This window comes from Eleginops maclovinus, chromosome 14, assembly GCF_036324505.1.
Source record: "Eleginops maclovinus isolate JMC-PN-2008 ecotype Puerto Natales chromosome 14, JC_Emac_rtc_rv5, whole genome shotgun sequence".
In the NCBI taxonomy this organism is placed as follows: Eukaryota; Metazoa; Chordata; class Actinopteri; order Perciformes; family Eleginopidae; genus Eleginops; species Eleginops maclovinus.
In genome coordinates, this window is record NC_086362.1 from 10,189,668 (window position 1) to 10,213,120 (window position 23,453).

Below are 23,453 nucleotides of genomic sequence, written 5' to 3' on the forward strand. Positions count from 1 at the left end.
TATGTCTCATGTCTAACAGACTAGAAACATGGAATCATGGTCTTGTAGAGGCACAACTGTGAGTGTTTAAATGACAAACAAACATGACAAGAGCATAGTGCTGATTAGTCGAGCATATGACATGCATGTTAGTCTGTAGGGACACACTGTCATCAGCATGGCATCTCCAAACACTGCGCTGTATATGCTGACATACTGCTGGTAGCTCAAAAACAACAACAACATTAGAGGCATGCCTACACTTGCTCCACATACACACCGTCTGACGAATTTGGCCTGAGGCGTCTCCTTCATTTGAGTTAAACAAAATAAACACATTAGAAAACAGAGAACAGAAAAGTGTTCCTTTTGTTGAAGGTGGTGAGAGGATGGACTCTGATTAATATTCACACCAGCAGCACTTCAGCCTTTAACACACTGTTTGGTGTGCTTGGATGTGCAATAAGAGGAAGGTGGTTTTAAGGCTACAGGCATTAGCCCGGGATGCACTTTTACTGTCTCTGATGCTGAGTGTGTGTGTCTGAGACAGAGTTGGAGAGTGGTCAGACAAGCCCTGCCAAGCCCACATACCAGTGCAGAGGTGCTAAACTGTGCTATCCAGTTGCACAATGCCATTTAAGTTAACTGTCACATACCAAAAAGACTGAGTCAGGCTTTGATAATCACACCGCTGTGTGTGTTCGCTCCAAACCGCAATGATTTCATACCTAATAAATATAAAAGGCCACACTTGGTGAGTTTAACAATGCTCTGTTTGAGAGTGTAAGTCAGCTGAGAAGCAGCATGTGAAAGAGGAGGAGAGTGTGTTTGTATAGGTTACAGTGTGTGCATGTGTGTAGCTTGAGCCGCATCTCATGCAACTGCTCACAAAGACTTCTTTATCTGCTGTGGTAACCACACGTGATCCCCACATGGTGGCTCATACCATCTTCGCAGGACCACACACACACACACACACACACACACACGCATATATGAAGAACACTCAATCACTTTCACCAGCAAGTAAGCATACAACCCCATAATGTACACATACATGCCCCGCCTCCACCCCTGTCTCTATGGTGAGTCTCTTCATCCCACACACACACACACACACACACACACACACACACACACACACACACACACACACACACACACACACACACACACACACACACACACACACACACACACACACACACACACACACACACACACACACACACACACACACACACACACACACACACACACACACACACACACAATTTCCGCAATTAATCTGGTGATTATTTTCTCGGTTTTGCACGTTGATCTATAAAATGTAGGAAAAGAATGTGGAAATGTCTATCCCAGTTTCAAGAGGAGGTCTCCAAATTTCTTGTTTTTAATTGTACAAAAAACCAAAGTTATTCACTGTAATGTGAGAAAACAGAGAGAATGTTTGGGGATTCATATATTCTTAACATAGTTGCTGATTTTTCTCTGTTGATCAACTTGGTAAACTGAGAGCTGCACCTCTTCTATAACCACACAACAGACCTAAACACATGCAATAAGTATGCAGGTACAGTGGTGTATGTGTAAAGGGGTACCTATTAAATTCAGTTCAGGGCGTAGTGCCATGACAAAGAAGGAGATAGAAACCAGGGCAGGGCAGTGCAGAACTGAGAAAAGCTCAAGCTAAGAAATGATTCATAAGAATCGCACAGTTAGGTTTTAAACTCCTTTTTAAACATCCTCATGGACCCTTCATGTGATGGAATTTTAATTATTGTATTCTAACTGTATCTGTGTCATTGTGTTATGTAACCATTCATTGGTATTTTCATTCCTACCTTGTCATTTTATTATATTAAAATATTTTTAATTGTCATTCGTGTTTGCTGATTTGTGAAGCCCTCTGGGCAAATGTTATTTGTGATATTGGGCTATATGAATACATTTGAATTGAAGAAACATAACCTAATGACTTTTGATCGTTTTACAGCATTCTATTATCTAATTGAAAACAAGGCAGTATTTTTGAATACTCTGCACACTTAGTGTCTGCTGGTTATAAGATGTTAACGTCACAGCTGGTAAATGCTTAGATTGGTAGAAATTCTTTGATGGTCGATGACCGACTCTCCCGAATCAATAAAACTGCAAGACAACACAAGAGCTGCTGAGGTCAGCGAAGAAGTACTGTGTGTGTGTGTGTGTGTGTGTGTGTGTGTGTGTGTGTGTGTGTGTGTGTGTGTGTGTGTGTGTGTGTGTGTGTGTGTGTGTGTGTGTTTGCCACCATCATATTGTTCCTAAGGCATTTTAACAGCATGAAAAATGAAAAGCCATACGAGTGCTGTCATGTCAAATATAAATAACCACATAGAGCTATGAATATTGTATCTCTGTGTGTGTGTGTGTGCGTGTGTGTGTGTGCTAGTTATAGTATTTATACAATTTGCAAAACTTTAAGGTTTGCCATGGAAAAACCTTATCTATAGGAATGTAAGTGCAGGAAGCCATATGAGCCTGCAAACACACACCTCCTTCTACATCTCGTATTATGTCTTTATTTTGAGGTGTGTGCACTATGCATATCTGTGTCCTTTCGTTTGAAGTGTGTCTGGGTACGTGAATGCATCCATGTTTCCAAGAGCATGCCTGTGTGTGTGTTTTTGTGTGTAAATGTGTGTCCTTGACCATTTGCACAGGGCAGAGGAAATGAGGTGGAACTCAATCTGGTCCACACCTGTCTGTTTCTTTCTCTGGAGGGAGGAGCCTCGGGCCTCACACCCCCCCCCCCCCCACACACACACACACATACATTCATAAGTGCGCTGTTCACATTCCATATAAGCAGATAGATTATGCATGCAGCAGCCAGCTAAGGAGCTTGGATCTATTAATGTATGCACCGAGACGGTTTTATGTTTGTTTACGCTTGATGAGAGACAGGAAGGAAAGAGAGAGAGCGCAATGCTGTGTGTTTCTGCGAGGGGGAGAGAGAAAAATACAGAGGGAGACTTTAAAATAGTGACACACATTAGATATAGAGAGAGAGAGAGAGAGGATGACAGAGACAGGAGAGAGGAGGAGACTCCTTTAGGAAAAATGTAGAACAGAGCGAGATATGAGGGAGGAAGATGAAGAGATAGGGGATGACAGCGTGAGCCACACAAGGACAGAGGAAGAGACATTGCAGTTGCATGCGAGGATGGGGGGGTTACTCCGGGACGCCACAACCCGGTGACATGACACAGATGCAGTGTGCTACTGTGCAGAGAGCAGAGAGGAGGAGGGTAGGAAACGAGAGAGAAAAAGATGAAGAGGGGGATGGTTGTGTTGGAGCTCACTGCCTCTGCTGCATTTCCACACTATTCTGTGGAGGTGTGCTCAGGGTGAAAGAAACTGCAGCACTAAAAGATCATTATAAAACATTATTAGAACTAATGTCCACCTGGTACAAAATGCAGCTGCTGGACACATTTGAGGACACTGCTCTGCCCTCTCCTCTGGTGAGGTTTTGGAGTTGAATTTAAGAATGAAAGGCTGATCCCCAGGAAAGTTTCTAAAGCCCAGTAAAAGACGGAAGCCACAATTATTTCTGGGGTATCTGCGCAGCTGCAATGGTGAGCCTGCTGTACATTTAGTCAACTCCTATAAACGCACATATGTAGAACATGTCTCAACGTGTCTAGGTTCCAAAGCTAGGCGATGTTTGGAGTCAGGCTCCCTCAGCTCTGAAACCCTCCTTTTTTCTCATTGAAAGTTAAATTAATGACCACTGTAAGAGCAAATTAATTTCACAATTCTTTTTCATAAGAAAGTTAATTAGCAGGGAGAGATACATATATATTTATCAAGATCTTTATGTCTCGAAGTAAGACGGAGTATAAGAAGTGCAGTATTTATGGTTGTCATAAGGACAAATACAGGAGAACATTCCTGCCCACTGCCATAACCCTGTATAACAATTCCTCTCTGGCTGGCAGATAACTCTCTGCTCCATAGGTGCAGTGGGATAACTCGACTTAAACCATAGCACACTGTACATTCTATATTATATTCTATTAATATTCTTCAGCTTTTACACGTATTGTACATATAATATCCTGCTTTGTATTTTGTTTATGTTTTCTGTACATTGTCTGTCCCAATGTATATTTTTGACTTTCTTTTTAAATGCTATTTTATTGTAATTGCATTGCCTTGTTTTTATGCTGCTGTAACAAAAACATTTCCCAAATTGGGATCAATTAAGTAAATTCTATTCTATGATATTATTGTAATGGTGTGAAAGCTGCCAATCATCACTATTACTGTCATTGTTTTATGGAAAGTATACTCATTACAATTGGCAAGCATGTTAAATAGATTCAGATGAACAGATTGTAGCATATAGAACATGATATGTGCCGTCTTGTCTGCTTAATAACACATACGCCCACATACACACTGAAGATCTCATTTTCAAGTTGCATGCAGCAGAAGAATGGGCTTTCACCCCCCCACACACACAATCACTTGTATTTCTTTCAGTATGGAGTGGCAAACATTAGCATACATATACGTATGCGACGTGATATCAGTCTGCCAACATGTACCATCCATCCATCCTCCCTCCCTGTTTCCCCCATTCATCCCATCCCCTGCTTTCCTCCATCCCTCCCTTCACACCTGCCAGGCCTACAGCAAGGTCACACACCTCAATTACCCTGCACACACACACACACACACACACACACACACACACACACACACACACACACACACACACACACACACACACACACACACACACACACACACACACACACACACACACACACACACACACACACACACACACACACACACACACACACACACACACACACAAAGAGCAAGGGAGGGAGTCTGATAGGGAGGAGGAGATAAGAAAGGAGGGGGTGAGCAGATTTCACGCTACCCTGAGCACTGGCTAGCATGCACCAGTGTTTCTGACATTTTATTTATGATGTGCAATGTTCACAACCTGCCCTTTCCTCTCTGTTTTATCTCCCTCCCTGTGTCTCTGGTTCCATACTCTTTGATTAATGCCTATATCAGCCAACCATAGCAATAGTCACAAATTATCTGCACGTATTAAAACACACAGGAATTCAGCTTTCTCCTGCACTGATTTATAACAGCATGGTTGCAAAGTCTGAAAAGCCGGTGACTTACTATTAAGAGATTGTAGTTATTGTTGTTTATTAGAAGGATTACAGTGTCAGGTTTGGACTGCAATAAACTCTAAAACTGTTATCACAATTTTGATCAAAACAGCCTGCCGCAGTGTAACCCGAGCAGCCACTAAGAGACTCAATAATCACCGGCTCAACATGACTGACAGTCTGGATATCAGGCTGCAACACTGACACTAATGCGCCTTAAAAACATGCCGTGAATCCCAATGTGCGTAATAGCCATATTAATGTACTAGCAGTGAACGTGATCCACCTATTAGGGCTTTCTGTATCTGCAGGCAGACTGCTGTTCACCGATACAACCACGGGAGGCAACCAGCTGTGTTTACACTGTGGGCTAATACAGCCGCCATATGGCAACACACACGCTGCTCCTGGAAACTGCAAACACACTGCCCAAACAGCCTACAGTGCAGGCTCAGCCCAGTGTTTGGAACTACAGGAAGATGGGACACTTTGAATGAAAGACTCACGAAGGACACAGCTGATACAAGCATCTCAGAGAGAATATCTTGTAGTTTAGCTGGTGCTCCATTAAATCAAAACCACCTACACACATCAGCCGTCCCTTCTCTCTCAAGAATATATTTAGGGTCATAGTTACGATGTTTCCTGCTGAATGAGTACAGGAAAAAGAAGACTCATTATGACAGAGACGGAGTACACACACTGTAGTGCTTGTAATTCTATACATCAGTGATAGTAATCCTGTGAGAGAGAGTCAGCCTGTCTCGTGACCTCCCCTGTCACCCTGCCCCACCCAACCCACACACAGACAAACACTGTATACCCTATCCTATCAGCACAGTACAGTCTGGCAGCTTCAGAGTGACATCTAACACCAGTCAAACAAAGGGAACAGAGAAAATCAATTACAACACCAACACTGACCCCCCCCACGAAACACACTTCTGCCTTCTTTGATCTTTACAATCAAAGTCATCTGATCACAGTGTGTGTGTGTGTGTGTGTGTGTGTGTGTGTGTGTGTGTGTGTGTGTGTGTGTGTGTGTGTGTGTGTGTGTGTGTGTGTGTGTGTGTAAGAAGAGGGAAAGAGAAACAGAGAGGGGAGGGAGAGACAGATGCAAAGGCTTTTGACAGTTGTATTTCTATGTTTTGATTGACCTAGATTTACAAATGTATGGTGAGGAGGAAGAAAAGGAAGAGGGGGATGAAAGGCAGGAAAAGGGTGAGACAGAAGGAAAGAGGAGAAGGCTGTGAACGGGTAGGGGGGAGATACAGGAGAAAGGGAAGTAGAAGCTGGTGCAGACAGACAGAGGAGGGATGGAGGGCTCAACTGCTCGAGACGGATCAAGTTACAGGTCTTGAAGGACACACACACACACACACACACACACACACACACACACACACACACACACACACACACACACACACACACACACACACACACACACACGCCCTCCAGACACACACACACACACACACACACACACACACACACACACACACACACACACACACACACACACACACACACACACACACACACACACACACACACACACACACACACACACACACACACACACACACACGCCCTCCAGACACTCATGCAGAGACACATATATCCTTGTAAACGCTCCAAGGCAGAAGCAGCTTTGATTTTGAACACTCTGTTTTATACACACACCTGCTATTCCTACAAATGCATGACAAAAAAAAATGGCAACCTAATATTTTGATACACACAAGAGATCTGCAACACAAAAGAAAACAGGCAAATAGTCTGGTAATAAAAAAACTCAATCTGCATCTTACCTAATAAATGACCTCCCGTGTGGCTCAGCTGTGACTTGTATTGAGAGTAAATGTTGCAAGAGACATTGCGGGACACACATTGCGTATGCACAGTTATCATAGAAGTTATAGTACACAACTGAGAGGGGGTCAAGGTTCGAGGCGGAACTGGGTTAAAGAGGAGGGTGATGCAACACACGGGGGATAAAGAAAGAGAAGGAAAAAAGGAAAGGAGATAGTTAGAAGAAAAAGAAGCAGAAAGGAAAGTATTAGAATTTGGATGAGAAGACACTTATCTGCAAAGCAACAGAAACATCTTCATTTTTCCTCTCTTCTCCTGATAATAACCCGTCCACCTCCTCAGAAACATAATTGGGTTAACGCATTACTGTAAGTCAATCAGCCAGATCGATGGAGGTCGCTGTGGGTTCACTAGCATAGTCAATATGTGTGTGTGTGTGTGTGTGTGTGTGTGTGTGTGTGTGTGTGTGTGTGTGTGTGTGTGTGTGTGTGTGTGTGTGTGTGTGTGTAGTTGTCTTGCCTGTGAAGGCAGGGAACATCCATAGATGTGTACTAACTTGATTACTGCATTCAGACGTAGGGTTTAACGGATGTTTTGGTAAGCTTCTGCTGAGTGTGCAAGTAGTCGATTGTTAAGCGAGCATTTGGTTCAATAAAAATGTGTTCATTTTATTTGTTTTACTTTACACAATTTCATGTCTCCAGGAGCAGCCCTGGATTGCATAGAGATTATGACAGTAAGCGAGTAAAACTAGACAATACAGGACCAAACACTGTGTTTAAGTCTTGCATCATTAACGACAGGAGCCAAACACATACCTGCGAGCTAACCCAGCTCCCTGAAAGACCTCCTCATTCACAAGCTGTCGGAAACACACTGAAGAGCAACACATATCTACTTTGGAGAGTTGCCCTTGGCACACACACTCTCCATCCTCAGACGCAAGTAAAGAAACACTTTTGCACAATGAGAATCTGGGCAGTACCACATTACTTTATGAGAAACAGCACAAATAAACACAAACAGGGAAGACGAAGAGGAGAACAGTATGAGGTCAGAGCTCTTCAAAGAGCCAGCACATTTATCCAGGGCACAATTATAGAGCGCAGTAAAAACACAGCGCCAATTGTCATGTGTTTGTGTTTATGTGAATCTCTGTTGGTGCCCTTTCATGATGCATTCAGTTTTTTGTGTCACACAATTAAGGCATTTAGCAGCTGCTCCTACCCAGAGTGCAATAGTAGGGACAAGCTTCAATGCAGATATCATTAATATAACAAGCAGCTAATAATGAATGCAAGTCCTACAACAGAGGGGGAAAACCCCTTCCATCATCTCAGGAGCATTATTGCGTCACTGTTGAGGAAATAAAGACGTGGCCAGTTCAGAAATAGGAACAAGGCAGAAGGTATAGTAAAAATCAAATACAGAGTTTTCATTTCTAATTCAATTCCTAGTGTTTTACCATTATAAACTATTATTTTTCTTGTCATCTTCCTTGTTCCCTCCCCTCAAATTATGCACTATAAAACTGTATCCTCATTACAAAGCGAGCACACTTTAACAATCCACAACCCTTCACACACAGTCTGCAAGAGACGCCATAAACACACACAGCTCCACTGGTCACCTTTGCAAAGGAGTGATAAAAATCAGCCAAGCAGCAAAGGACTTGTGTATACACATACACACACACAACCCCCCCTGCCAGTCAGTCACAAGTTCCTTGTTACAGAGGCCAACACAAGTAACTCATATGACACACAACCTCACGCAAAGTGTGTTTATGTATGTGTGTGTTATGGAATCAGCCAATCCCGTCTATCCTCAGTAGTAGTGACACAGGCGTCTCCTGACTGACACGACTGGAAGCCATTACCTTAAATCAACAAACCTCAGCCCGTCTCTATCACACAAAGACGCCATGCGCACCCTCAGCATACTACCTTTGTGTGTGTGAGTCCACTCAAAATGTCTCAGCAAGGATATTTGTCTCTCTTGGTCATTTTCTTTTCACTTTTGCAGCTCAGATCCAGACCAGAGTAAAAGAGAACCTGGATCTGACCTTCCACCAGCCTGCCTCTCTGTCTCTCATCACGTCTCTGTCGCTCCCTTTGTCTTCCTCCCTGGTAATCATATACAGCTACATACACAGGCTAGTTTCTGTGCTGGATATTAGCTCCAAGGCCAAAGCTAATCTGGCTGAACCCTTTGACCCCGCATAATAGAATTAACCACTTAAGCCTTATCCCTCTGTGCCTTAACGAAATGTGCTTTTCAATATATAACTAGTGTAGTCAGAGATAAAGCCTCAGAGCAAAACATTCAGCTGGGTGATAAAATGTAAGTACTATACAGTATGTAGGTGTGTGTGTATGTTCTACAGAAACACACACTGAGCAACAGAAACTGCATTTCAAACGAATTGGCTCAAATTATGGCAAGTATGCTTTGAACAGCTGACTGTTGTTCAATAATACTAGCATCACTGTTAGCACCGACGTATACAGAGATACTACACCACATTGCACCTTGAACATTTCTGAGACAACACAATGCCAGCTGGTTCCACCCACTGCTTATACACAGCCCCCAATACTTGCTTCCAACATACTCTGTTTAAATCTGCAAATCTGAATATACATCCATGTCTGAATTATACTCTCTGAAGCCACATGATGCCACACTTTACTGTTTTACTAAAGCTCTTACATTTCACGATCAACACCTACTCGCAAAAAGCTGCAGAAACACACCGGGGAGACAGAGGAACATGAAATCACTGAGCGGACATCTTTAAAGGTTCTCGCTAAAGGTAAGAAGTATCTTCAGGGATCGTCACTTATTAAGGATCGCAACTGAATGAACTTTCTTCTGCATCCCAACAAGACTTTTCAGGAAATATCTATGCCACAATCAGTGAGAGGAGCATTTATTTACACGAGTGTCTCCTCAAATGATTCCTTGAACCCAAGCTGTTATTAGCCCAGCTCCACAGACACAACCCAGCCACGGCGCCAGCCAGGCTCCCCTCACCTCCACCCCTCAACCTCCTCTCCTGCCTGTCTGCTCCTCTCCCTCTACTCCCCCTTTTCCCCCTGTTTTAAACACAAGGCAGCCCACCCCTCCCCCTCTCCTCTTCTCTCGCTTCTTTCTGTCTCCCTTTTTCTTCTCCAGGCAGCACACTCAATCACCCCCCCACCCCCCCTGCCATCTCAGCCTCCATTCCAATGAATGCACAATCTCCCCCCTTCAGCTGTGGGGGGGACTGCCCCAAGGCTGAGGAGGGGTAGAAGGGGAGCATGCACACACAAATTCAATCACAAAAACACTGCCCCCACCTCCTGTGTGTGTTTGTATGATCGTGCACATCTGCAGAGGAACACGGAGGCATGGTGGGTGACGGACGGGGGTGGGAGGTTTGGGTGGCGTCCTAATGGCTCTCTGTGCAGGAAATGGCTTGTTGCTACACAGACAGCCTCAGAATCAATTGTTATCATGGGCCAAATCCCCATATTTTATCTGCATCTGCAAAACACACACATCCACTCACAGCTGGCCAGGTCAACCCCCCCCACCCCACCTCGACAAATGACTATGCAAAACTGTAGAAGAAAAACAACAGTAATTGACTCTGTCCCTCCACATTATGGATGCTATTACACTGTATAAATATATATAAAAGCACTAGGCAATTGTTTTCAAAATGTGCGCATAAATATAACATCAAGAATGTTTATGTAATTATATGCCCCCACATTTGATGTAGCGTGACACAAAAATTCAAACGACCCTGTCATTTCTTTATATGATTTGAACTTCTATACCATAATAAAAGTCTACTCAATCAGCAATGTAATACATTTGCATATTTTCATTTATCTGGCTATTTTATTTGTGTAGAAAATACAGAACTCTATGATAAAGTAATGTATCCTAGCATCATCAATTCTTCCATACCATAATGTAATATATCATGCAGTATCCTATGCAGCATTAGTGCTGGCTGTGTACAGTAGGAGCCAGCCAGTGAGCGAGCAGCTCTGATGTATTCCAGCCCACAGCAGGCGACCCTGGCTGAACCGCGCCTGGCACGCCATTGGATATTGGATAATCGCAGTAGGACAGGAAGTGGTGGAGGAATAAAAAAAGAAAGACAAGAAAGAAAGGAAAGAGAAATGCCAGAGAGTAAAGGATGCTCTACTTCCGCTGGTAATGAACTAATGAAAAGAAAGAAAGGAGGAAATTCCCTAGGGGGGAACAGGAAGGGTGGGGGCGGCAAATGGAATAGTAAGAGTGATTTTGCCTTGTGTGTGGAAGGGTGTGTGAGTGCGCATGTGCGTGCCGGGTACTCGTGTGTGTGTGTGTGTGTGTGTGTGTGTGTGTGTGTGTGTGTGTGTGTGTGTGTGTGTGTGTGCAGGAGTACTGTAAGGATCAGTTTACAGTAGTACGCTTGAGATGTCTTTCCAGTGAGGCTTTTATTCTAGGAATATTAGCATTGGTTTAGACATGGGGGGGGGGCACTGATTTAATTAGGACAGGGACCGACACACACACACACACAGTCACAATATTAGCTCCAGGCAGACGCCGGCACAAGTGTTGTGTTTCTCACACCCTCGCGCAGGGAGGAGCATGCATGCACACGCACACGCACACACACACACACACACACACACACACACACACACACACACACACACACACACACACACACACACACACACACAGCCGGCCAGCTCCTACTAGCTCTTTATATATCAGTTACGCATACATTTACAAAACGGGTGCTGACCGCAGACCAGACTACTGATGAGAACAAGCTGAAAGCCCCCAGACCACAACACACCGGCCAAGACAACACACACTTTGTAGAACAGGGCTGAGGGTGTTTAACTGTGTGTAAGGAGCTAATGGGAGCCGGCATCTGTGAGAGTGTGTGTGTGTGTGTGTGTGTGCTTGCGTTCACTGATTAATGCTTAGGCTGCAAAGTCACAAGACTCAAGTTCAATAGAGTCACCTGGTTATTACACGATAGAGCGATCAGGAGAGGATAGGTTCTGGTGGAAACATACACATGAGAAAAGAGACAAGAGGGGAGAGGAGAGACCTTTTGAGCAAACTGGCAATTTAATCAGCTAAGAGCGAGGAGTGAAGATGAAAGACAGAAAAAAGACAGGGGGAAGAGTGTGAAAGAGAGGCGGAAAGGAGACAAAGAGGTAAAAATGAACTACTTTTGTGTTTTGTTTCTGCACCGGTGAGCCAGCTGGCTGCAGAGCCGTCGGGGGATATTTAAATCGACCGGCTCTGACATGTACCGCTGGTTTTTAAACTAACACGTTGGGACATTCAAGACTCCTCTTGATAGGATTTCCTTTTGTTTCCCCCTTAATGACAATTATCTGAATGCTTGCTTTCAGTACAGTCCCGAGTAGACACTGTATAATGATCTGATAGGAGCTTTTCCTCTCTCCTCCTCCAGAACACAATTACATCTTTTTCTCCAAAAGGGGCTCTGCGGTTCAGTGCTTGTCTATTTTGGGGCATGCTACACATGCAAAAGTTTTGGAAGCCCCGTGACATAAACATCCAAGCCCTTCCACAAAGACACACACACACACACACACACACACACACACACACACACACACACACACACACACACACACACACACACACACACACACACACACACACACACACACACACACACACACACACACACACACACACACACACACACACACACACACACACACACACACACACACACACACACACACACTGTCCCAGCTGGAGCACACAAGCTCCCTTTGTGCTGCATTCCTCACGCCTTTTAGCCTTAGCTTCAGCCTTTAGCTTAGCTCCTCTCTCAATCTGCACACACACACAGGGCAACTTTCTCCTGCTTTTGTCTGCAGAGCGGTAGCGGTGAAACAGCTGAGAGCTTGGGGATAGGAAGCTTGTCTTACCGTGGCCGGCTCGGGTTGAGCTCACAGGGAGACGCAGGGTCGGCTCGGTGGAGTAAAATCCCAGAGAGGTCTGTTACAGCGGCAGCCAGCTCAGCAGATTCCCACTACCTTTCCTTTCCTCTCCCTGCCTGCGCTCCCAGCTTTGTGTGTGCCTTGCTTTTTCCCTTTAAACTGCACAGGCTGCCTCCCCCCACCTTCTCAGCACACACACACATACACACACAGAGCCAGCACAGAATACACACACTGCTCCTGAGTATGACACTGTTGTCAAAAGCGTGCAGAGCTGTTGTTGTTGTTGTTATTATATATTTTGCTCTTATTCTACAGCCTGCAAGGATAAATAAGAAAGAAAAAACAAGAGCCCAAAATAGAAATCCTTTGTCTTTCTTCTCTCCCTCTCTAAAAAATAAAAGTGTTTTAGATCCTCTTCTTCCTCTCCTCTGTCTATGTTTCTCTTCCTCACCCTCTCTCTCTATATTCTGTCTCGCTTTTTTTTCCCACTCAGTAGTCAAACAAAGAAAGGAAAGGAACAGAGCGAGCGCACACTCACGCACAAACACACACAGACATACACAACACACATTCGCTCGCTGCTTTCTCTCTCCCTCTCTCACATACACATGCACAAGCTCGGAGCCCAACCCCCCAGCCTTCCTCCCTCCGATTTTTTTTTTCACTCCTTGCCTTTCTCTAAACAGCACCTCCCCCCTTTCCTCCCCCCATCCCTCCCTCAGCCTGATCTGGCCTCGTTCTCATTCGTCTACCACCCCTCCCTCTCTCCTCCCTCCCTCTCTCCATCCTTCCCCTCCCTACCTCTGTGTGTCAAACAGATGGGATTGGAGAGCAGAAGGAGCCTCTGTGTTCACTCTCTACCTCGATTTCTCTTCTTCATTAGTGCCATCTAGCCTGATGGAGACGTGCTTTGACCTACAGTGAGCTGATGATTAAAAAAGACTAAACAAATCGATACAGAAAACCTTCCGTTGGGGTTTTTAAACTCTGCAGCGTGTTGCCGCACAGATGTGGATTTACTGCACCAACATCTTCATGCCAACAGATGTGTGAACCCAGTGATACAGGTTTAGCATGGAAGCAGCTAACATGTGGCTGGATGAGAACAATGGCCTCCAGACTCCAGATCTGGTACAACATGATCACTGGGAGACATGCTTTCTGTTTTCCTGCATTTAGAGACTCCTGTCAGCCTGCGTTTAGGGTTCTGATTGGATTTACTGCATCTAATTACTCTTTCTAATTAAAATAATTAGATTACATGATTGCTTTACTGTCGTTTCCTTTTTGTAAACTCAGTTATGATCCTTAAAAGGAACATTTCAGTAAATTACAAATCGGGTGTATTTTCATAGTTTTGTCTTAACATGGCGAGTTGTACCAACACCAGCAGTTCAGTCCAGCTTATCTAAAGCATTTTATTTGGGAGGTAAAAACCAGATGGTAATAATTCCTCATGGCACAGAAAAAGGACGTGCAGGCGTATAACTTCTGCAGGTACGGTAGGTCAAAGTCGAACCAGGAAGTTGATCTGATAACGCAACATTTACAACGGACAAATTGTTTTCTCCACCGAATAGATCAGGCTGACCTGGGAGTTTGTTCCAAACCTCTGCTCGTGTGACGGCTCGTGTTTCTTGGATTCAATTTTGCCTCTTTTTATTACCAATGAGAATGATAGCCAGTGTTACACAATTATTAAGCCGGTGCTTTCAGCATTGCATTATGGATTTCTTCCCCCTTCTTCCACTGTTTCATTAGTGTGTGAGTTCTTGTTGGTTTCCTCAAGGAAATCTCTTGACTTGTTGAACAAAGGAACACTTTCCAGGTCAATATTACTTAATGTGAATTTGAGAAGTCTGACAAATGAATACACATGAATGCTTTCTAACACATAACCTTTGGATTGAATGTGTTGATACAAAAGGTACTGCATTTATAGTGAGCTAGGTATAGTACACTAGGTCTGCTCTCTGCTGTGCTTTCAGGCGGGGACAAGTAGTGACCACTCATTGGCCTGTCCCACTCGCAATCAAAATTGCATGCTTCATGTTTCCTTTTTTCATTGGAAGATGTTTCCTTTAGATCACACTCAGACACACGCACACCTGTGCACACAAACACACACATATACAGCATGCCCTCTTGAGTGCCGGCTACATGCAGGAAGATAGAATTCCAGAGTGGAGAGAAATAGTACAGTTGGAAAGCCAGGAGAGAGGAGAGGGAGAGGGGAGCAAGGGTGTTGAGGGGTGACGGTATGGAAAATACAGCATGGAGCCGCTGCACTCTCTGACCAGGGCACAGGCTGGAGGAAATATAGGAACTACTACTGCACTCAGTGACTCCTATAGACAGCCCCCCCTCCCCCCCCTCTCTCTCCATAAAGAAGCTGGGGCACCAGGAGCCACAGCTCCAGACTGCATGACCAGAGTAAAAAAGTAACAGAGAATACAAAGACAAATACACGGAAGGCTAAACTGAGTTTTTTACAAGTGTGCCAGTTGTTCACTGCGTGTGCGAGGTTAACTTCATGAGAGCTCCTGCTGTAAAGCACGCACGCTGCTTAAAGCTGTTTGAAGGGAAGACATTTCATCAGAGAACAGCTGCAGTGGAGAGTTATCCCAGCTTCTAATTAGTGATATACCATACGGCTGAGTCAGAACATCCTTCAACTCTGCGCATGGTTATTAACACAAATACATTATAGATTATTTTTTTAACCTGACGTTTAGGCTGTACATCTGGTGTATACCTACTCAGTGATCAAGAATATTTCCGACCTCGAGCTCACTGCGTCTTTGTCCATCGTCAACAGTTTATACTGTCCAATCAGCACTCGGAAAAATAATAAACTATATAATTGAATGTTCTATGCTATATAGAAGTAATAGTGGTATTGTATTACTCATTTATCATACACAGAACATTTGGTTATGGTTGTTATCAGCCTCTCAAATGGATATTTCCTGCCTTTCTTAGTTTAATATGTAATTACATTGAATATACAGTATTTGGGTTTTGGACTGACAAAACAAGACATTTTAAGACATCCCTTTGGGTTTAAGAATCTGGAATTGAAATGTTTTACTATTTTCTGACATTTAACAGGATTTATAAACAACACATCTATTTGAGACGAAGCGATTTATAGATAAATATGGTAAACTAGTAATCACAAGATGCAGCCCTCATCGCGTATCACTGGAGCTGGGCCAAAGTGTTCACATTACAAATCTGATCATTTAAATGTGTGAATAGAATAACTGTGCATAATAATAGACTACAGCAGAGGCTTTGTTCTAGCCTATAAAATGAGAGACCCTAAAGCCAAGATTCACCTAGATAAACGTTTCTTCACGGAACATCCTGGGGCGTCAACAATATTTGCTCCATGTTAAGTTAAAATGTTCACCTTGTCAACTACTTAGTACTCAACACAGACCCAATGCAGCCCTAGAGCATACATACTGACCAGCAGTTTGAGTTGATCCATGTTTTCTTTCTAGTGTACTGCCGTGGGCTCTGGGTGTGCTGTAATTAAGCCGCACTGCACAATAACAAGTGAACCAGCACGTACACAGAGCCACAGTTTATTCCTTAACTAACCTGTTTGTTACTCAGAGGTGAGTAACACTTTCATTCTTTTCTTCCGAATGATTCAAACCACTGTCGGGTTTAACTTCCTTTTACATTTATCACATTAACACTAATATATTTTCTCATTATTCGGCAATTAGTCTCCTGTCACTTCTAGCAGGTGCTAATTGTTGGATGACAGAAGTTGTGCTCTGTATGAAACTGCGCATTAATGTTACCCCGACACAAACATAAAGACTGAGACTCCAAATAAGACTCTCACAATTTATCTGTTTAAATGAGGGCAAGTGAAACAAGGTGAGTCGATGCCAGAGAGCAAGGAGCAGAGGAGAAACCACCCAGGGAGGGAGGAGGAGAGAAAGCTATTCAATATGGTGGCACGTTACATAATTCTCTCGCTGTATTGATTTATCGCCTTGCTATTTTGGCCCCTAGCCAGTATGCAATAGCATTTGTAATATTTGAGCTGGAGCCCAGACGAATAGAGAGAGTGAGAGAGTGAGAGAGTGAGAGAGAGAGAGAGAGAGAGAGAGAGAGAGAGAGAGAGAGAGAGAGAGAGAGAGAGAGAGAGGAGACAGAGAGACAGAGAGAGAAAGAGAGAGAGAGATGGTGAGGGCAGATAGATGGCGACTGATAGGACAGTGAAAGAGAGGTAGAAGCGGGTTTAGTAATAGCTGGGAGTTTTGGGAAGCAGCCAAAATGACACCGATAAAGAAAGCGGAGAAAGAGGAAACAGCGCTGGATAATGAGAGCAGACAGAAGGAGACAAAGCGTTTAGGAGAGCGTTTAATTGAGCGAGATGGAAATAGCGGAGATTTTGGGGAGAGGAAACAAGTGAAGAGATAGTGACAGATCGAGGGAAGGCGGGACACAAAGAATGTGTGTCAGCGAGTGCACCGCAGGTCACCCTTGTTGCTGTAATCAGCACTGTTATATAAGAGCCTGCAGCACTGGGCAGCCCGACACAACACAGGACCGACTGGGTTTACTGCACACAGTGTGTCTTCAAACACGAGTATACAGAGCGCCTGTGGCCACATGCTGGATATACACTTCAGGTTGCTCTCAAAGAGTGCACACTGGCTGGCTAAATTTGAAAATACGATATTTCTCAGAGCTTTATAACTTTTTGAAACTGACAGGCAGGCACACTCCACACAGCTATCGGTCAGGTGGTGAAGCTCTCTTCTTTCATTCTTTACACAACTATTTCTGTCACTTTTCAGTTTAGTTGCCAGCATTGTGAACCTGGAAATACCGGGAGTATCCCAAAGTTTTATGTTAGAAATGTATAGTATGGGTCCACAGCACGTAGAAACTGCCGGATGCTAAATTGAATATGTTGCTCATATCTTATCTTGAAATTGTTCAAATCGGACAAGTCATTGTACTCTATTGACCTCATAGGATATTATGCTAATTCATGCAAATGGCTTCACAATATGACTCGATGAGCTTGCAAACAGACTATATGCACCACTTGGAGCAACATCATGTATTTATCAAAGAGAGATGAATATTTCTCCCTGATCTTGAGATATAGACAAGGTGACCGTTGACCGTAGTCACAGTGTTCTCTGATAGTACTGTTCTTCATGATTCCCTTCACAGAGGTGCATCAGGGCCTCTCGTTCCTGCTCCAACCCCTCTTTCCCCTCTGGCACTTCCTCCTCATAGTGACATCTCTCTTTCACTACCGCTCTCTCTCTATGTATGAACTACAGACGGGTGAGGGGAAGGAAGTGGAGATAAAGGCAGAAAACTAGATTACTGGGCTGAATGGAACGGAGAGGGAGAAGATGGAGGAGCGAAAAAGTGGAGAGGGAGGCTGAGCGAGAACAGGCTTTCCTTGTGCTACTGTGAATAATTGACTTTATTCCCCACTCTCTCCCTTGTTTGAAATATATATTCAAGATATATTCAACTGGGGGGGTGTGAGCTGATTAATTGCCAATTAATGTTTAATGAGGTACAGCTGTGTTCAATTAACACTGGTTTAGGAACCGTCCCTCCCAACACCCCAATCCCCCCTTTTCTTCTCCCTTGATCAAATATCCTCCCCTCATCTTCCCCATTCTGCTGTTGTTTCCTCACTTCAACAAGTCTTACTCAAGACATATGAGAGGAAAAGAGAGGTGGATGCGTTGGAATTAAGAAGCTGCCTGGGGACCGCAATTTTTGATCAGTTCCTTCCGTTAAAAAAAGTATTTATGGATGCCATTTCCATGTGATGTCGATCAAAGACGTCTACGCATTACTTCATACTGTCAGACATATTTTTAGTGTAGTGTGGGTTTTTCATTTCCCACGTAGAAGCTGCCTCCCCACAGGAAGTTGGCTCAGTCAGGCTGTGTGATGCACAGAGACAGACCACACATTGATCACACCTGGAAGGTATGATTATGGATACCAATAACACCTTTATCTGTAGGGATGTACTCACATTTATACGTGAATATAGAGCACATTTGAGCATTGAAGGAAATGCTTTATATTAACTGCAGATATATCAGAGAGGAATTGCTCTTCTTATCTAACTCTCGCCATTAGGAGTATACGCACATTTACAAAACAATTCTAAATATTGATTCAATAAAGATTGTTTTAGTTTTAATTTCCAATGCTATCACAGTAAAGTTATTCGACAGGTTGGTACTATTTCATGTCCAAGAAAACCCAATGCTGTAGTTGAAAGACTTCTTCCAGCTTTCTCATGGACACTTTGACTTGAGGAGGCCTATTTTTATTCACTTCCAACCGACAGATGGAAAACACCCAATTTGCATACAACATTTTTTGCAATATTTCACAGGTTTGCATAAAATTCCTTTGACAGTTGGATTTAAATATAGCTAGATTTGAGAGAGGGGGAAGGCTGGCCAGAAAAAACTAAAACCATCTGAACTTGTTGCGCTGGGAACACAGAGTCCATGTTGGCAGTACATTCGACCACCATGACCAGCAGATAGCTGACAAACACACACACAAGAACAAACACAAACACCCACACCCACAACCACACACACCGGCAACCTGTAGTAGGTCAGACTGGACACACATCACCCTTCATCCTGCTTTGAGATGAAATAGCACTAATTCAAAAGAAAGTTCCCATAACTGCTTTACAAAAAACGATTTCCATACGGTATATTCTGGGATTTATATTTATATATATTTTATATATATACATTTTATCAAAGCAACCAAGATAAACAATTAAAAAACCTTCAAACATTTTTACATTTTCTTTCCTGTCAAATATTGATTTCCCCACTCTGATGCCTTTATTCACGCGATCAGGTAGTTTGGGATTGGTTCTCTAATGTGTGCAGTCCTTTTCTGTGTCATTTCAAGTTGCCAACACAGATCCGTCCCTAGTGTAGCTTTAAAAATGCAACAGCACGTGACACACATTTCATCAGTTCCATGCTCGAGCCATAGCGTATATTATGATGTGCGATGGCTTCAGTGCACACTGCCGGTGAACCCACTGACACCGAGACATTTGAATTCTCCACCATGCCTCCATTTACCCTCCACCCCCTGCAAGCAGAGACCCACAGGGCTTCCTTCCTCTCATCTTCCCTTTTCTTCATCCCGCCATATCTCTTTCTTCCCACTGCTCATCTGATCCATCATCTGCTTGGAGCCTCTCGCTCCCTCCCTAACCTGCTTTCTATCCATGCCTGTCTCTCTGTCCAAGAAAATCATCAACATCAGGGGGTGTCAATTCAGATTTGTGTGCCTACAGTGTCTCCATTGTGGGAACTAACCTGTCTGACCAGACTAGTTTGAACCCCATGACATCATGTCATATGTAAATATGATGTTGGGGGAGATGGGGAGACAGAGAGCAATAAGCGAGTATTGCATCCGTCTGGTGGAGTGAAAGTGTGTGTGGCCATGTGTGACTGCCGCTGTGGTTGTACTGTATGTCTGTCGGTCGGTCCCCTTTTTCCCATTTTGGCTTTCATCACAATCTGATACCTCCACCCATCTGTTCACAAAGCAGAGAGGGAGAGAAGAAGGTGGGAGCGTGCAGAGTTGGCTATCACTCTTCATCCCTCCTCTTCCTCTTTATCCGCTATCTTTCTTTGTCCTCTACCTCTCTGCCAGTCTCCCTCTCTCTCTTCCTCCTGCATGTCTCTCCACTCCTCTGCTCCTCCTTTCATCTTCACATACAGGCTCAGCTTCCTCTAAAGACCCAGCAGGTGTGTGGTGTGTTTAATTGCACATAAGTGTGTGTGCGTGTGTGTGAGTGCAAAATGTGCTTTAAAGTCATGCGCATGAGAGATTTTCTATCAAGTCACATTGTGCCTGTGTTTGCATCCACTATGTGTGTGTGTTAACTGTGTGTGTTGGAGATATCTTGTTTCCTCATGGGAGTCCAGACCCATTTCCACTGTCTGCTGTAGCCAACCAACCCAGCAGTGCATCGATAATCTATTAGGGTAGCGCACACACCCACACACACACACACCCACACCCACACACACACACACACACACACACACACACACACACACACACACACACACACACACACACACACACACACACACACACACACCCTACCTGCACTCAGGGTGTGTACCACCTGTAAGCCAGATATTTCCTTTACCTGAAAAGCAAGCATAACAGCAATATAAGAGTTGATACACGCATATATACCTCAAAATGTTCCTTGATGGACTTTTCTTCGACAGGGATGTTCACAAAACTTTGGCTATATCCTGTAACTGAGAGCTACAGTGTTGCCTTTAATGAATTTGTCTGCAACACACTTTGAAACAGATGGTATCAAAGGAAAGTGGAGTAGGCATCATAATGGTCATCTTAATATAAGGGCCAATGTCGATTGTGTTTCAAAACTGTAATTACCTAATTGCAACACATTTTCAGTAAAATGTAAGTGTTACCTGATTTAACCTTATCTAAAAAAAAAAACGAAACGCAACACAACTCAAATATTAAGACAAGACAAGATGGCACAATAGCTGAAACTACATACAATGGAAGCATTAAAAATAGACAGATCTGATGTAATTCTCCTCGTACATGTGAAAACACACACACACACACACACACACACACACACACACACACACACACACACACACACACACACACACACACACACACACACACACACACACACACACACACACACACACACACACACACACACACACACACACAAATAAATAAAGATTCTAACAGAAACCAATGTACTGCACGAGTGATCACAGCTACCAGACCAGAACAAACACCCACTGTCATTATATCGTCCTATCCAGAGAACACACACATGGAGAAATTGTGATGGACACTCACAAATGCACACACACAAACAAAACACGGCCAGACAAAACACACAAACATGATACTAGCATGATGTAAGAAAGCGCAATATCAGACATCACCGTAATTAAAGCTAAAGCTTGTTTATCGACCAGTTAAGTAGGACAGCATGAGCTAAGCCCCAAAGATGCAGCTTGTTTACAATAACACGCTCAGATAGTGTAGCATTTTAACAACATGCTGCTGCCACATGCTTATTATACTCATGTACGGAACAACAAGGTTTAGTGCCATGTACAAGGGGGTCAGGTGAAGTCCAGAGGTATTGTGGGAAGCTTGATAATCTCAAAGATGTTAAAATTAGAGTAAATTATGAAGCAGACATTACTTTTAATAAACGAGACGGAAGCAGTCCATTGTGTCGTATTCATCCAACATCAAAACACTTATTAAGTCAATTATTCTGGTTCTAACTTGACGTCAATGAGTACACCATTTCTTTTGGTGCTCATTGTCATACATGATGTGTGATTGGATGACAATAACATAGCATATTTGAGATAAAGAACAGCAGGGTACTTTTACTGATAATCTGTACAGATTGATGGGAGTGACTAAGGCTAATGCTAGCTAGTGCTACTCCACTTCAAATGTAATAACGAAAGCAGGATACTTATTTTTAAATTATTTGTCACGCCTTAGGGTCTAATCAGTAGACAACACATGTACAAAATAAATAAAATATCGAGCACATGCCATTGTTGTTGAACCTTGGCTGCATACATTTTCTAATATGTTCAGTTGTATTTTCTTTAACCCTGGGTGTTCAGTGTGTTTTCATCAACCTATTTATCTGACTGTACAGGTTTCAGCAGGACGAAAATGCAGCCCAGCGTAATATACTGTGAATGTCTGAGAGAGTCAACACATCCTGTCTTGGCTGATGTCTTGTTTCGTTAATTTATCACCTTATTTGGAAAACTGAAATTGGTCATGCTGTCACAAATGTAAACCTCAAAGCCATAAACACGAGCAATCATTTCAGGTAAATCCTTAAATATTCCATCATCTTCCATTTTCCTCTTCAGATAATCCCTAGATCCTGCCTTTTGGAATTCCTCCACAGATTATCCCTTTCCTTAAACCACTCCAGGACCAAGGAGAGGGGGAGAAAGAGGAGGAGGATGGAGAGGGGGAGGAGGGGAGTCTTGTTTTTAGAAGTTGGGAGTCTGTGAATCTTGCTCGGCTTGCAGTTCCCCCTGCGGACACGTTTTGTTCAGTCGAGGAATGCACTCGCTCAATCTCTCATCCAACCCCCCATCCCATGCCATATCTCCTTCTTCCCTTTTTCCTCCTTTCCTTTTCCTTCTTTAGGGAACAGAAGCATGTAGGTAGACACCAACAGCCAGGCGTACTTGCAACACTCCCGTGATCTGCCTGACAACAGCCTGGGGGCCCACACATACACACAGTCACAACAGAAAAGGGACCAAAGAGATGCCCCAGGACGGAGCCTTGAGGCACTCCAACCTGGTGACAAAGCAGAAGCAGCTTCCCTCTATAAGCCAGACTAACCACAGGTTGA

General features: G+C 43.6%; 1 protein-coding gene across 1 annotated transcript in view; it reads right to left on the reverse strand.

Annotated features, from left to right (window-relative positions):
• The window catches only part of kdm6ba (lysine (K)-specific demethylase 6B, a), a 45,125-nt gene extending 31,884 nt beyond the window's left edge, over positions 1 to 13,241 (reverse strand). Inside the window, 1 exon segment of the mRNA XM_063900391.1 lies at positions 12,953 to 13,241. The gene's annotated coding sequence lies outside the window, so the exon portion shown is untranslated.
• Positions 13,242 to 23,453: the final 10,212 nt, after the last annotated feature.